Here is a 12,956-nt window from a genome sequence, read left to right on the forward strand (position 1 = left end):
AATTGGAGATTCCTCAGGTGTTTTTTATTCCTCACCTGTTACGAATTTGTACTATTTAAAGACTTAAGGGTGATGGGAGAGAGAAGAGAGAATTCAGATGTTCTCTGTTTCAGTAGAAGCATGGAAACAACATTCAGTTTCAATAGCATGCTTATGTATGAAGAAATTTCAAAAGCTGCAGATGGGGTAACTAGCATAACTAGTAACTGGGCAGAAGCTGCAGATGGAAGAAGAAATATCCTCTTGGATTTCAAGGAATTATGTGAGTAGACTACACAAGGCTTGTTTTCTTGACCTGTCTATGTTGCACTGGTGGGGACTATCAATTAGTAAACTGTGAAATGTAAAGTAAAAGTATCTTAAATCTTGTTTTCACCTGTCTGTGTACCGTAAGCAGTAGCATCTGTAAGTAGTGTTACTGTGACTTCTGCTATTGCTTAATGTTCTTTTAGTCAGATGAGGTCATTTCAGCTTTCCATCTGTCTTGGCTTTTTATTGAAAAGGAAATAAATATAGGTGTCTGCATGTGCTCTTTCTGTAGGCGTGTTGATGACTTCTGCTTTCCCTAGAGTTTTCTTTAAATAACAGGCCTTCCGCCCGAGGGGAGATCAAATGGTTTGGACTTAATCTTCAGTCTTCTAAACGTTTGGAGACATTTATTATGTGAACTTTGAGTAGAAATAATTTGGAGTGGGGGAGGGAAGAGACTTGGTTTCAGTTTCAGCTCTAAGTACTGCAAGGAATGTTTCCAAATGACCTTGATAACCTAGAGGAAATAGCCAAAATTGCGAGTGGAAAATGTAATAAGGCAAACTATTACAGTTTTTAAAAAATACAGCATGGGAGAGTAAGTGGTATTAGAGGACACATCTTACAGGTATCTGAAAGATTAAATGAAAAGTACTTTGCTGTAACTTGCTTTGGAATTGCAGTCTTGGAATGGCATTCCAGTCTTGAAATGGCATTCCAGTGTTGGACCCCACATTTTATAATAATCAAGTTAGGGGAGGCATTTGTTACAGGATAGTGACAGAGGTCATAAGGGATTTGGGAACGGTGTTGGGAAGACTTTGAAGGAGATGATTTGTTCAGGCAAACAAGAAACGGGCAGATGTATTTGCTGTTTAAAAAGCTATGAATGATGTGAGAGAGGTGATCTGTTTCTGTTGCGCTGATGGTAGGACAAATCATTGCTCAGATTTCGTTAGAAAGAGTTTCTGGCTGTGAGGAGCTGCTGCTGACTGTGGGCATGGAATCTGGGAGGTCACGGATTCCCTTTGCTTGAGGCCCTCTTAGGAAAGCCTCTTAGGAGTCCCTCTGCTCCAGCTTTGTATGTTTGTGAACCTGCCCTGATGGTGAAGCATCTGCTGGTCCCTGAGATCCCGTCCCACCCACCTCTCTCTGATTTCACTGGAAAGAATTCCCATGGCTGTAACAAACTCAGCTTTTGTTGTTAGAGCGTGTGCTGTTGAATCCAGCTTACAAATGTGTACAGTAAAGAAAATTTTTACAGGGAGGGATATCGAAAAATATCCACCGTTTAGTCAAGTAGGGAGGTGAAACTTAGTTGTGTGTGCTACATCTCTGATAATCAGCCTAATTTCCCCTAGATGCCTCACTGCATCCTCATTGCAGATGCAGTTTTTCCTACTTGATTCCCTTTAATCTTGTTTCTAGTTATCCCACCTCTTTGGGTAAGAGGAGTAACGTGCTGCCCTTCTACCAGTCTGTGTTTGCTTGTTGGTAAGACAAGCACAGAAGGCATATCTTTCTTGTGGTAAGAAGGCTTAATTTGGGCACTCTGCTCTACTTGTGACCAGCTGTCATCTCATGCCACTTTGTGGCATGTTTAGCTCCTCTGTCAAACTTGGTTTGAATGAGTTGAAGAATTCTCAGGGGAGACCTTGTTGCTCTGTGTAACTACCTGAAGGGAGGTTGTAGTGAGCTGGGGGTTGGCCTCTTCTCTCGTGTATCTAGTGATAGGACTGGAGGGAATGGCTTCAAGCTGCGCCAGGGGAGATTAATACTGCTTTTCTGAAAGAGTGGTCAGGCAGTGGAATGGGCGGCCCAGAGAAGTGGTGCAGTCACCGACCCTGGAGGTGTTCAAAGAACATTTGGATTTTGTGTTGAGGGATGTGGTTTAGTGAGAACTATTGGTGATGGGTGGATGGTTGGACTGGGTGATATTGAAGATCTTTTCCAACCTTGGTGATTCTGTGATTACTGGGGGTGATGTTCTGTGTGACTGTTAGAGTGAAGCAGCTAGAAAGTGTTACAGCAAGTAAAGCTGTGTTGTTGGGAGTTGTATTAATTAAAATTGGTGTGATGATTCACTGCATCCAGGGTGACTGAGAATTGAGAGCTTTTCAATGAGAATTGGGACTCTAGTTGGCAGAAGAGGTGATGGTTCAGAGGACAGTATGGCTAAGTCGTGGTTGAACTCCATGATTTTTGAGGTCTTTTCTAACCTGAGCAATTCTATGACACTAGTGTGCTCACCATCATTAATCTGTTTGTAGAATGTGTTTCTGAACTGTGTGCATCATCCATGGTTACCACTGCTTTTTTTTGAAAGATAAATATATCATGGTGCATTTAAATAACAGAGCTGGTAGTGGGAAATCTGTTGCTATGGCAGGAATAAGCACCAAATCTTTAGACTTTGTGAATCACAAGCCTCACACTTCATGCTATGCTTAAATCTTTTTCTGCGTACATAGAACTACTGTTTTCACAGCATAAAATGAAAGTGTTCAACTGAGGCTAAGATGGCGCTCTGCAAACAGTAGGTGCATAGTGATGGGTGCAGCTGGGGGAGCCACCTGTAGTTATCACCTGGAAAGCACGTGAGAACAATTTCATGACTGCATATAGGGTGAAGTCACAAGGAACAGCAAGCATTTATGTTTTTGAAAAGTGTCACAGTGGACTAAAATTATTGTTGTTCAGTAGGAAAACCATAGTGGTGATACCTGTATTTTATATTTGTTTTCCAAAGGTAGCAGAATGGTTGTTTGCCAAGAATTACCCATGTTATTTTCTAAATAAACCTAAGCGTCTGTTCAGTTTTTTATTTCTATTTATGTAGCTTATTTGCAATTCTGCTCGTATCCACTCCTACACTTTTCCACAGTAATATTTTGTTGAACTTCAGACTGTAAGTTGAAGATGATTGCAGCTTGTAACAGCCTTGGTCATCTTTTTTCCATTAGGCCAGTGGAGCAGGTGTTGTCTTTGTTCTGCAAGGATACTTTCATGGCCCTCATCACTGCATTATTTGAGTGCCTCTCGAGTACGTTACTGAAAACATCCTGTTGGAATAGGAAAATATGACTATCCTTATTTTACAGATGATCAGCTGAGATATTTGGTGATCTGCCCATAGCCAAGCTTGAAATCCGTGGGAGAGTTCAGAATAAAACCTGGAGTTCCTGCTTGCTGCTCTCACTAACAGATAATACTGCCTTTCTTCCTTTATAACATCTGTGAACTTCAGGTGTAGATGATGATGATGTTTCCAGTCAGTTGGTTTGCAGTTTTGCTACTGCCTATTCTTGTATTTAACTTCTGCTTATGTTGTTTTAAAACTGCAGAAAAATCCAGGGACCTCTCAACTTCTAACTTTATTTCCTATATTACCAAAAAAAGGAGGGCTATTACTGCTCTGCTACCTGACTTACAAATATTGAGTAGAAATGATCTGATGCTGACCCATGTGCTGGAATTTCAATAAGTGTAACTGAACTGCAAGATCTATGGTATCCCAGATGCTACTGTCTGTGTGCAAAAGAACAATGAACAAATAGGATGACCATCCAGACCAACTTCTATTTGACAGCTCCTGCTCTCCCTGCTGTCAGACCTGGCACTCTCTCCAGGTATTCTTTGTTTTTCCTTAGTGTTGTCTCTTCATACTGCTTGTGTTTTGCTCTTTGAGATGAAAATGAACGGTCCACCTTCTCAGAGCTGGTGAGCGCCTGCAGCGGCATACTGAATTTTGAAAACTATGTCCAATTGTCCTGCATCATTTTACAAAGGACCATCAGCCTTTAAGAGGATGGAAATTGATATAAAAATAGAGCACGCTTTTAACTCCTAAGTCTATTGTATAGTAAGGATGAGTGTTTGTAACATGAAATACGATCTCTAATGTGACTGCAGGTTGCTGAGTTGGATGCAGAAATTAGAGTCAAATAGTAAGGATTGTGTTACGTAGGCTGTCAGATGAGGTAAGCATATAAGCCTGTAGTCTTAAGGTTAGGACTGTTGTGCAGGATTCTGGCTAAATTCAGAGTGGGTTCTGCTTGCATCCAGAACAGAATTATAGCTTTGTGTGTGATGTAGGACTGTAACACCACAGCATTGAACTGAGTAGTGATAGTACAACAGTGGTCTCATACAGTGAGCATCTTACTGAGGCGAACTGGGAAGCCAGTCTAACCTGCATTACTTTATGATGTTATGTCTCCTTGCATTTAGGAATGAATTGTTTCCACATGCACTGAGCTGAGCTGTTGCCAGTAGTCTTTTTTATTAAGTAATGACCTTAAAAAGTAAAGCTTAGGTCTTTAATGTGGCTTCCCTTAGCTATTTAATGCTAGTGAGAAAAGTCTTACATTTCACCAAAGCTACAAGTGTTTAGTTTCCAGCATCCTGGATAATTGATAGCTTGTCTGAAAAGACCTGAGCAATTACTCGCTATAGAAAAATGACTCTAAAGAACTTCTCTGTGTAACTGAAGGTAAAGGTGTTGAATCTGGACAATAAAACTTAGATCAAAGTAGCCAGTGGGAAAGGCTGTAAGAGGAGCAGATTGTCCTTTAAGCTCCACCATGTTGTGCAGGGTGTTACCTCTCTCCTCCTCTAATCAAATTTCACAAAGAAAGCAAAGCTATTCTTTCCTGTTGTAATTCTATCAGAGCCCTCTGCTAGATCAGCAGGAAAGCACCTGCCCTTCTTGCTTCAGATTTGGTAGATAGAACCCAGTTATTTTGATAGCAGTTAGTTAATCCATAACCAAAGTGTGCCCACAGCAACACCTGCCATGCAGGTGAGCTTTCAGACTTGTTAATGTATAAATATATATAGATTTTTGTATTAAACTCACACGCTTGCATGCCCAATAGTGATCATCATAAGTAGGAGAATTTAATAAAATGAGGTCATAAATGTCTAATGTGCTTTTTGTTGGGCAATAAAATTGCCCATGTGTTGTAATTGAGGTCTGAAGTGAACTTGCTTGCTGGGGCCTCTTTAGGGTAGATAACAAAGACCAACAGAGTACATGCAAAACGTTTTTCATGCTGTTTTTTTTTTTTTTCCCTTCCCTTTTGGTCCGTTAGCCTTTCCTTCTTAACTGTTTAGGGTTGGTGCCCATTGTAATATCTACTGCCATCAAACTCAGTACTTTAAAATTAGGCATGTGTTTGAAATATCTGCATGACTGAGACCCTCCACTGTGACTATTAAGCTTTTTGTCTCTGTTTTCTGAAGTCATTTATTCTCTTCTGGCCTTCTGAATGATCCTGATACAGTTCTTTAGAGTTCTGTAAAGCAGGCTCCTGTACTTTCTAATATTACAGACATTGGAAAGTGAAGTGTGGGTTGAAGGTTTGATTTTTCAGGTGTAATGTGTTCTGAAACTGACTTATGCATAGGTGGCCACTGTAATTTGTGCATGGAAGATCTTTTATTTGGTCTGCCTCAAAGGTTCACGAATGTGATGTCTTATTGTACAGAGTGGAGTGTTATCTGGAATAGCACAAGGCTCTCATGAGCTGACATTAGAGGAGGATACATCTGATCTGCTGAAAGAAAGAGCTGAATCAAATCCTATGTAGCTAAGATGATGGTTCAGATGCGTGAAAGTGTATGGAAGAATCCTGCTGAGACAAAGAAAATCTTGTTTTCTTTTTAAGAAGGAATTAAATAAGATTTATTTCAGCTATGTTTTCTGTGGCCACCAGCAGGTCAGCGTGCTAAAGGACCAGTTTTGCAGAATGAAGTCTTAATGGAATGTTTGCAAGGGCTGCCCTGTACTCGAGACTGTTAACTGGTGTTATGGTGTCCCATGGCCTTTGCTGACACCATTTGTTTTGATGGCTTCACAGTTTCATTGTATGTCTGTTGTGAATATCTCCCTGTAGAAGGGATATTTTGAATATTATATTATTAGATCTTGTCTGTCTTGCACCTTGTGATGCTATTCACCCTCAAGAGAATGTAAAACACCGCCATTTGAATTTGGAAATATCTTACTGCAGAGGCTTACCATGGGGGTTAATTGGACTGGAGCCTTCTGATTAACACAGTCTGCTTTGCTATCTCAAAGTCATTTTTACAAAGTTATGGTCACAATACCACGCAGTGCTTCTGTAAGTGTGTAGCTGATTAATTGCATCTAAGCTGGTTAGCTGTAACTTAAAAATGAATACTCCTGTGGAAGGTTGTGATAGATCAGACTCAGTGCTCTAGAAGCACTTTCAGAATACATTTTAAAAATCAATACAAGTGCTGTTTGTTAATATACAAATAAATACCAAGTGTAGATTTATTTGAGGTCATTTATAATACAACCCTGTTATTTGTGAGGATGCCATGTAACAGAGAGCCATATAAGACAGTAGATGTTGCAGTTACTTATTTCTTTTGAAATAGAATGCAAACTAACAAAAGCATGTGAAAATGAGCCTGCGCCTGTGCTTAGGTTCAGTTTTCCACGGTGCTTTGTTCATCTGAACATTTACAGTGAACAGGAATTAAGCCCGCTGTATTCTTTCAATTCTTTTTTCTCTTTCAGGGTGTGATTGAGAGTATAGGAATAAATAGAAAAATGATACTGCATTAGATCAGTTTAGATTTAAAAACGTAATACACAAAAGCAGCTTAAGGCAGTATTGCAGTTGTTGAAGTTCCACTTAGTAGTTTATTACTTGTGTAACGTTGTTTAGAAGAATTATATAGGGAAATTGATGCATCAAGAGCCAAGTTATGTGACTCATCACAAAAGGTGCTGGAGGGACAGTCTTCTCTTTAAGCTTTTTGGGGCTTGCAGTATCTCATACAGTCAAAATGGATAGGAAGAAGACAAGGAAAGACCACTTTCCAGAGGGGAGCTGTGACAAAAGGACTTGCTCTGTCCTTATAGGCATCCAAGGCCAGGTAGGATGGCGCCCTAGGCATCCAAGACCAGGTAGGATGGGGCCCCAGGCATCCTGATCATCTTAGCAGGTTGGTATTCCTGTCTGTGGCAGGGGGATTGGAACTGGATAATCTGAAGTCTCTTCGAATCCAGACCCTTCTATGATTCTGTGACTTCAGGCACAAGAATTGATCTCGGAAGTGGAGAATACAGATCTCACACTTCATGCTTTGTTACTCTTAGTAGACCTTTCTCTTCAGTAAATTTGACTTGAAGATGTAACTTTGGTCCTTGGGAAACTTTCTGTAAGGGTCTTCTCATTGTGTCTTTTGGTTGTCTCAAGCCAGGTACCATGTTTCATGTCTCTTGATATCAGTGAGGAAAGAAATTCACAGAATCATAGAATAGCCCTCGTTGGAAAGGACTCATGAAGATCATGGAGTCCAACTTGATGGATGTGCAGGACTCATCTCCAGAGCTTCCCAGTCACAAACTAGTGCTTTGTGGGAGGTCAGGAGTCTTCAGGTGCTATAATCTCCCTTTAAGACACCTTCTTGCAGAGGCAAATCTCAGGTAGCCAGCTGTTGGTGTGAATGGAACGTGACAGCATTTGTTTCTTTGTTATTTCTCTAGCTGTGGCTTTTGCCAGCAGAGGGAGTTGAAGACCCCATCTTAGACTGAGTCTGTGCAGGTTGGGCTGTAGGGTCAGTGCCTCTGGGTGCTCTCAATGAGACATTCTCAGTGTGGTTAATTACTGCAGCCTGCATCAGAAGTCTGAAATAAATAAGGGGTTGCTTGCTTGTTTTTAAAGGAAAAATGCAGGAAGATATGTTTTGAGGCAATGAATTATCAATGCTAAACATCTCTTTGTACCAAAGCATACATAATAAATGAGAAAGCAAAACTTCTTACCACTTGGTAAATCTGGTGTCACATCTGAATAAAATATAGGGAAATTGCATAGGCTGCAGATGAGTCTCAAAATGATCTCTGATTGAGAAACTCAGAGCAGCAGTGGATACAATTTTTTTTTTTTTTTTTTTAATCTTTCCCAAATTTTAGCACAGTGATCAGTTTTTCCTGTAGACAGTTCTAGGGAAAGAGGCTTTCTTTTGGTTCCTGGTGTGTATGCTGCGGCTTCTTGTGTTTTGCTGACAAGGATGTCCTGCTATCTCTTGTGTGACAAAATCAGAAAACTGATATATGTGAACATAAATCAAGGACTGTTGGACTTCCTTTAAACCTGTAGTGTGCAGTTCCTCTCATTTTTGTCAGTAGGCCCTCAGCTGAGCATCCATGCATTGATCAGTCAGGGTCTTTTATGGCATCTGAAGCTGGTAACTGAAAATATAATCTATGTTTTAAAGTAAAGTATTGTATAAGTAGGTCTTGTAAGCTTTAAATTCCGCTTAATTGAGCGGCTACCCATGTTGCTGCCCCTGCTGTGTGGACAAATCCTTCAGAACTGAGCAGCTTGTTGGTTTTATGCGTAAATATGTATCACAACAACTGTTTCTTTGCTAGTTGATTGAATTTCTTTAAACCAGTGTTCTGTGACTGTGTTTTCCTTTTGAGAAAATCCAGAGTGCTTAAAGCTTTGAAGGCCTCTCTTGCAAGTAATTGTGGGTGGGATGGACCTTTAAGATACAAGTAATGGTGTTTCCCTTCCTCCCTTAAACCTGATGGGCTACCACTTGTGCTTATATAGTGTTGCAAACTTAATTTAGATTTAGTAGTGAGGTCTAAAACAAGTTATGCTTTGTAAAGAAATCAAAGAAAGAAACTGAACGGTGCCAGAGTGGAAACAGTGAGGGAATCAGCGTGTCTGGCATTGACATAATACTGCGAAATCAATGCTTTGATCAACTATAAAGCATAACAGCTGTGTGAAAGGTTTGCTGTGGTTAGTTGGCATTATCTCTTGTGCAAAGCCAAGTACATTGTAAACCAGTAAAAATTAACTGCCAGAGCACAATGATGTTTTTGTGACTGTGAATTCAGATAAAATTATGCTTCTGTTGGCAGAATGATAAAAAGAGCTGGGGCCATTTGCATACAGGTGAAGAGGGGCGGCGATGTCCTGTGTTCTGCAGAGTGCAGGGCACCACAGGTATGCAAGGCATTCAGCTGCAAGGGCTGTCTTTAATTAATCTTTATTTTCACCTGGTTAGTTATGGAGTGGGAGGAAATAGGCAGTACTGTGCTGAGTCATTGGGTGGCAGCAGAGCATTTACCACTTCCCATGGCATCCCAATAGAAGAAAGGACTGCAGCTCTGCTTGATTTTGATGTAGGTGTCTGAAAGAAAGGCTTGCACTCTGAAGCACTATCTTAGCATGCTATCTATGGTGAGAGCCCTTGATCTTCAAGACAGATTTCCCCCCAAAAGTTTTAACATGTGAATGTCTGCATGTTTAATGTATACAAATGTAGATGCGTGTGCAAGAACTGTCTGTCGGCTGTGCAGGTTTCAGCTCTGTGACAGTGAGGAGCTTTAATGCTACCACTGCTGGTTCCCAAATTAGATCCCTCACAGTTCGAGCTTCTTCTGAAGATGTGTAGCGTGGTGGTCTTGTGAGCGAAGCCATGTCATAGTTCTAAATTGTTTTTCTGCTGGAAGTAGTGGTATGAACACGGCCAGCATTAGCTAGTTAGCCGAAACTACCCGTGTTTTTATTAGTCATGGCTCTTTGTAAGAAAGGTGTGAGTTTATCAGTGTTTATCAGTGGCTATGAGCAACCTGGTCCAGGAGGTGTCCCTGCCTATAGCAGTGGGGTTGGAATTATGTGATCTTAGAGACCCTTTCCAACCCGAACCATTCCATTAATTCAAGGAAGGAGTTAACCTCTCTGTACTTATTCTACAATTTAAACATGCCTTTTGTTTTTAGTTTTAACTCGGATGTTGTGGACAGTGCTTGAAGGACTTTGAAAATGCTGTCCTCTTTTGGAATGAAGTATATGTAGCACATGTAGTGGTAGGTATTTTCCATTTTCTTTTGTACAGGAGAGAGGGACTAATGCTGGTAGAAGTTATAAGGCTTTTTGAAATCTGTTATAAACATTACAGCACTGGTGCTTTGTGTCCTTTGAAGACTGTGCATTGCTTCTTTGTGAGGAATTGGCTCTGTAGGTTTTGACTTTGCAGCCCTCCGCTTAATTGTGTGAGTTTTTTTTTTTTTTTTTTAAACAAATTACCTCTGGCTTTCATTTTCTCTTCATTTGGGGATTTGTCAACCTGACTGCAGAAAAAACGCAGTGTCTATTGTACTATGCTTATTTTACAAGCTGACAATAGGAAACCCCTCTTTTTCCCACAAATTTGCAGTGGCATTCTCATCTTCTCTAGGGGTTACTTCAAGAGGATAACTGCTATTTTTCTTCCGGTTTAAGCTTCCCTGGATCAGGGATATTTGATCATTTCCAGTAGATGGAAAAATGAAGTTTGCAGGCTGAGAATTGCATATTTGCCTCTGTAGGCTGTTGCAAGGGATGCTATCTTATGGCAAATTTTTAAGAGTTGAACCATTGTGTTTAACAGAATAGCATGAGATCTGTAAAATAAGCTCTTCCTGGTGTCTGAAGTTCCTACAGCTTTAGTGGCTGCAACAAAAGGTCAGACCTGCTGGAGTTGTAGGAGAAATTCCTCAGGGTTCCCTGGCCATCTGCCTTGGATTCAACAGAATTGCATCTAAAGCCCACAGGTTTCAAAGAATAATGCTGGGCTGAGTGACTAGCTTGCTTTAACGAAAGATCAGTTTAGCTAGAAAGCTTTGGACTGTAATGAAGAAAGTCTTTACACAGCTCTTTGAGTAAAGAGGGAAGAAGTTAGTGTTTTTTTTTGTTTTTTTAAGAATGTCAACCTAATACATCAAAGTAGTCATGCATTTTGGGGGCACTTTGAGATGAGGTTGGCCAAAAATTTCTTCTTGGAAAGAGTGATGGTGCTTTGGGACAGGCTGTCTAGGAAGGAGATGGAGTTGCTGTGCTGAAGGTGCTCCGCAACTGTGGAGATACGGTATGAATGAACCTGGTCAGGATGATGTTGAAGGTCTTTTCTGCCATAAATGATTCTATGAAGTGCAGTTGTATCAAATACAGAAGCGTTGTCTCTGTTTTGGAGGCAGGGTAATATACTTGTGACCATCTGAGCATCTGGTGGTTTGAGGTACCTTGGTGTTCCAGTATGTGTACTGTCCTCACAGTGGGAGTGGTTCCCCCAGGAAAACTGAAATGTGAAAATGGTAGAGTAGTTCACTGGGAACTACTAAACAGGAGCTATAGCAGTGGTACAGATAGCTCAGCTACTCACACGTGCAGGCAGTAATCCACGTATTTGCACTAATGCTGTGAATTCTGCTGTAATACTATCTAGGATATTTCAGATAAATTCTGATCTTAGGAGCTTTGAAAAGTGCCTACACAGCTCTTTCTTCAGCACGTTGAATGTTCTTGTTCAAGTCTAGACGCATTACCCTCGGTTAGTGGTAAATTAGGTTCTTGAGATGGGCCAATGACAAATCAGGTTTTTATGCCTCTTTTCCAGCGTACCGCAGACCTTTGGAATTTCATGTGGTCTTCTATAAAAGGAAATTAATGATTATGTATTATTCATAAAATAATGTTTCCATCATTTTGTCCGTTTCCTCTCCATAAATTCACCAGCAGAGGGCTGAAGGATTTACCACCTACTTAATTTAGTTTAGATTCATGGATACACTGCTTAAACTTCCCTCTTGAAAGAAAATGTTCCTGCCAGGTTTGACCATAGATGTAAAATACTCAGTGCTGTCTGAGTGCATGACATATGCTGCATGCTGTACTAAGCTGGGAGGCACACCCTCTCCATGGCTTAGTAACGTTCACGACGAAACCTTCAGGTGTCACTTTCCAAGCATTTTGAAACATTGTTGTTTTATTTCAGAGCTGCTGAGAGGATGCCTTTCTGTAATGTGCAGTTTTAAGCTATTTAGATCTGCCTGGTCTGCATGAGGGAGATGATTAGATAAGGCGACTGTAATGGTCAGTCTTGATCTGAAACTGATGCGTCTTTCTACAGCAGCCTTGGCTGAGAGTTCAGTGCACGCTCAGGAAAGTGCTTCCACTCTCCTCATAGCATGCCCTACTGAGTTGGGTTAAAAGCAGGACTTCATGTTCGGATAATGTAGCCAAAGGTGGAAACTTGAGCTTCATGGGAAAGAAAACAGATCATTTTGGCATCCTGGAATGGGCTAGTTCCTGCAGTAACACATTTTTCCTAAAGAGAAGACTGGGAATCTGAGTTCCTCCGCTCTTAAAAGTGGTAGAAATTCATTCACTGCTCTGAAGACTTTGTGGTTAAGTTGCTTTTGAGCTGTTATGCAGGAAAATGAAAGTTATTTCTCGATTCTAAGTCCACTGAAGAGTCTGAAAGATTTCCACTGGTTTCGGTGGCCTTTGGTCAGACATGTGATGTATTATGAAAATAGCAGAGAATGTCACTGTGGTTTTTTTGACCCTAAAAGCAGATTGGCAACATACCTAGAACCGAACTTTTCATATTTTCCAAGTGCTTTGCTGTTAAGAAAATTAAGCAGAACATTGCTATAAAATTTTAAGTTAATAGTATTTAGATGAACATGCTCAGAGACCATTTTGATGGTTTTTAGCATGTCGTCTTGAGTCTTTTGGGTTCTTCTATAACCAAATGTGATCTTTTAGACCATTTTTGCCAATGGAATTTTTTCCTAATTGTATCCAGGCGGCTCAGTGTAGAGAAGGAGTGACTGTGAGCAGGAATAAATCACTGCTAAGTACCCTGAAAAGATAAATGAGCGA

The sequence above is a fragment of the Centrocercus urophasianus genome, unplaced genomic scaffold, assembly GCF_019232065.1.
Source record: "Centrocercus urophasianus isolate 14NV4802_14NV808 unplaced genomic scaffold, USGS_Curo_1.0 seq_14, whole genome shotgun sequence".
NCBI lineage: Eukaryota > Metazoa > Chordata > Aves > Galliformes > Phasianidae > Centrocercus > Centrocercus urophasianus.